Genomic DNA, 3,380 nt, shown 5'->3' on the forward strand with positions numbered 1-3,380 from the left:
GATAAACAGATATCCTACAAAATATACAACTCTTGGCATTAGAAATACAGTTTTGGAAAGGAAAGCTCTGCACCCACTGGCTCCTGCCAGGCTGGGGCGGAGGTGATCCTCACTGCCCCACACTGCATACGGGGGTCTGCTGTGAGCCCCCCAGAAGCCCCGGCAGCTGCTGCAGCAGTTTGTGAGTGCGTGGCTTTTTTAAAAAAAAAAAAAGCCGGGATTCTGGGGCTGGGAGAGCGGGAGGGGGCCGGGGGGCACTTAGGGGAGCTGGGGGAGCAGGCAGGGGATGGAGCCTGGCAGGGGTCTCCCCCATTATCCCCTCACCTCTCCTCCAGCCCCCCCCCCTTCTTACTGGCAGAGTCCAGGTGCAGCTCCCTGAGGCAGCGAGTGGGGAGTGCTCATATTTCTCTGAAGCTCTCTGAATCTTTTCTGAATTGATTCAGAGAGCTTTGAATTGATTCAGACCTTTTTATTGGTCTTCTGATTTGATTCGGGTTTAAAGATTCAGCTGCTGAATTGGGCTGAATATCCTCTGAATCAAATTGGCACCTGAAGCGTCACGCAGCCCTACTGAATACCAGGGGAAGTTACTTGAGCATATGCTAAGGAGGACCATTGTTAAAGAATCTGGAGGAGGAAGGGCTGACTGTAAGCTGCCAGCATGGATGTATGAAAAACAAATAGTGTAAAACAAACCTGATCTCCTTCTTTGACAAAGGAGATACTTAGGTGGATGAAGGGAATGCAGTGAATATAGTTAGAAAGTGTCCAGAGCACGGGTGGGCAAAATGGCTGATCTGGCCAGCAACTGGAATCCATTTCCCAGCAGCCCCTACCCTCATGGCTTGGGCCAGTCTCCATGGAGACCCCAGTTGGGAAAGCTTAGGTTGGGTTTGCCATGGAGAGCAGCCATGGGGACTGTGCTGCTGCAGACCAGCACGGGGGAGGGCAGGGTGGTGCTCTGGTGCTGCTGGGAAGTTGGGATGGAGGCAGCTTGCTCTGGAGCCAGGACTGAGCCTCGATCTGTAATCTGCACACTCTGGGCAGGGGCTCACAAGCAGGGGATCATGGCTCTGCAGCAGTGACAGCCTGGTCTGGAGCTGGGACAGGGCTGTAATCCCGTGCACGTGCGCCCCTGCTTGGTGCATGCAGGTTACAGATCATGGCTCAGACCTGGTTCCGGAGCAAGCCACCTCCATCCCAAGTTCCCAGTAGCTCCAGAGCAGCCCTTGTGATGTTCTGCTGCATGCACCAGTGTGACTCAGGCTGGTTTCCCAGGCACCCCCCAACCTGAGCTTTCCTGTGCAGGTGCAGCTGGGGTCTCCATGGAGATCAACCCAAGCCATGAGGGCAGGGGTGGCTGGTAAATGGAGTCCACAGTGCATTGGATCTGGCCCCGGGGCCCGAGTTTGCCTGTCCCTGGTCCAGAGGCAGGCAACAAAGATAATAGAGGACTTGGAAAGCAGGTCATGAGATGTGAGAAGAGGCCGAAGGATCTAGTCAGGTTCAGCTTGCAGAAAAGGCGCTTAAAAGGGCCCTGATAGCAGTTTTCAAATACCTGAAGGGCTGCCATAAAGAAGAGGAAAAACACCTATTCTATCTTGCTGCAGAGGAGGATATGGACAAATGGCTGAAGGTTGTAGCAAAGTTTAGATGGGATATCCAGAAAAACTTCTTTATGGTTGGTGGTGGAATGGACTGCCTAGGGAAGTTGTGGCCTCTCCGTTACTGGAGGTGTTGAAGAACAGGTTGGACAGCCACTGGCTGGGGATGATTTAGGTGTAGTTATGCCTATGTTTTACCATAGGTATCTCCCATACTTCTGGGCTTTGCTAGTTGCCCGCTCTGCTCCTTTTCTGCTACACGTGTTGGGGTGTTTTAAACCTCCCTCAAGCATTGGGTGCTAGCTGGGGACTTTGACTGGGATATGCCAGTACTCTTGCTGGGACCAAAGCCATAGGTTCCTGAGCAGAGGGGCAGGACTCTGTAGCCTGAGAGAGAACAATCACCCTATTTGAGCTTAGGAAGGAAATTTACCCCATGGTCAGATTGGGATGGACTGTGGTGTTTTTTGCTGCCTTCTGTAGAAGTGTGGCTGGGGGGAGGGGAGGAAGGGGCATGACTTTCTACCCAGGACCTCTTGAACATATATTGACAACATTTTATAGAAACAGGACATGGGCTGCTGTGGTTCCCCTGCTTTACCTGTGGCAGGTTAGGGTTTTGTGTCAGGGTGGACAGTAGTTTTACTAAGAGGTTAGATTATGGATTTGTATAGAATGGTTTGGATAGGGATGATCCTTCCTCAGATAAGGAGTTGGACTAGACGACCTGTAGAAGTTCCTTCTAACCCTACTCTGGAAACAATATGTAGGAAGATGTTAAAAAAATAAAGTCTCCAGAGAGGTACAAGCTTACTACTCAACATCTGGGTGATTTCTGCCCTCTTCTCTGCACCTTGAGGTAAGAGGGGCTTGGACAGTATGAAACCCTGCACTCCCGTCTTTCTTGATATGGGATTTGCCTTCCATTTTAGTGCACCAGAGCCAGCTGGAGACTCCAGTGCAGTCCGAGGACTGGGACTGACAGTCGGTTGATCCCAGGGTCCTCATATGCTGGGGATGTCAGAAAACCACGTGTGCTGCTGCACATATGGTTTTTAAAGGTCCTAGTTCATGGGGACCCTGGAATCAGACCTCTACCCATTCCCAGATCTCCATGGCTGGGATTTCAAGCACCTTGCTCTGCAACTCCCTGGAAACTGGGGCAAGGCAGTCAACCTACCAGGTACTGGGGAGCTCCATGGCTCTTTTCAGTCTGGCACTCAGGCCCAGCTGAGCGTTTCTATATGAGCTCTCCCGTTGGCACTCTAAAAACAGCAGGGTGCAACTCCATGCAGGGCTGCACCATGTTGTTGTCAGTCTAGCAACAGGGGAACTATCCACCAAGTTGCACCTTGTAGTGGTATCAGGCTGCACTAAAATATTGCACATATTTTGAGAAATTATTTTCATGGCTAGTTTCCCATTTTTCATATTTCCGTTGTGGGTATAGGGGACAGGACTAAGAACAATGAGCATCTGCACCTCTGCTAGTTTGCAAGAGCAGGGCTGGGATGGTTTTCAGGGATGGTTCTTCCTTGAGCAGGGGTTTGGGCTCATGAGGTCTTTTCCAGCCCTAATTCTCTATGATTCTGTGTGTCAGCCCCATCTAATAGACACAGATTTACTTTTTTCAGAGTCCCTGAATGAAAAGTAAGTTACAACAAGATTTGCAATTATTAATTGTTTTCTATTTATTAAAGATCAAAAGTTTTTAAATTCCATGCATCTTACACGCCATATAGATATATCTATATCTATCTATCTATCTATATAGAC

General features: G+C 49.9%; 1 protein-coding gene and 1 long non-coding RNA gene across 4 annotated transcripts in view; both read left to right on the top strand.

The window, feature by feature from the left end:
- The window catches only part of OXR1 (oxidation resistance 1), a 608,937-nt gene that overhangs the window by 139,085 nt on the left and 466,472 nt on the right, over positions 1-3,380 (top strand). The window lies entirely within an intron of this gene.
- Positions 1-3,380, top strand: part of LOC109305129 — a 19,089-nt gene that overhangs the window by 14,981 nt on the left and 728 nt on the right. The window lies entirely within an intron of this gene.

Source organism: Gavialis gangeticus, unplaced genomic scaffold (assembly GCF_001723915.1).
Source record: "Gavialis gangeticus isolate Ggan-Ray unplaced genomic scaffold, GavGan_comp1, whole genome shotgun sequence".
NCBI classification, from domain to species: domain Eukaryota; kingdom Metazoa; phylum Chordata; order Crocodylia; family Gavialidae; genus Gavialis; species Gavialis gangeticus.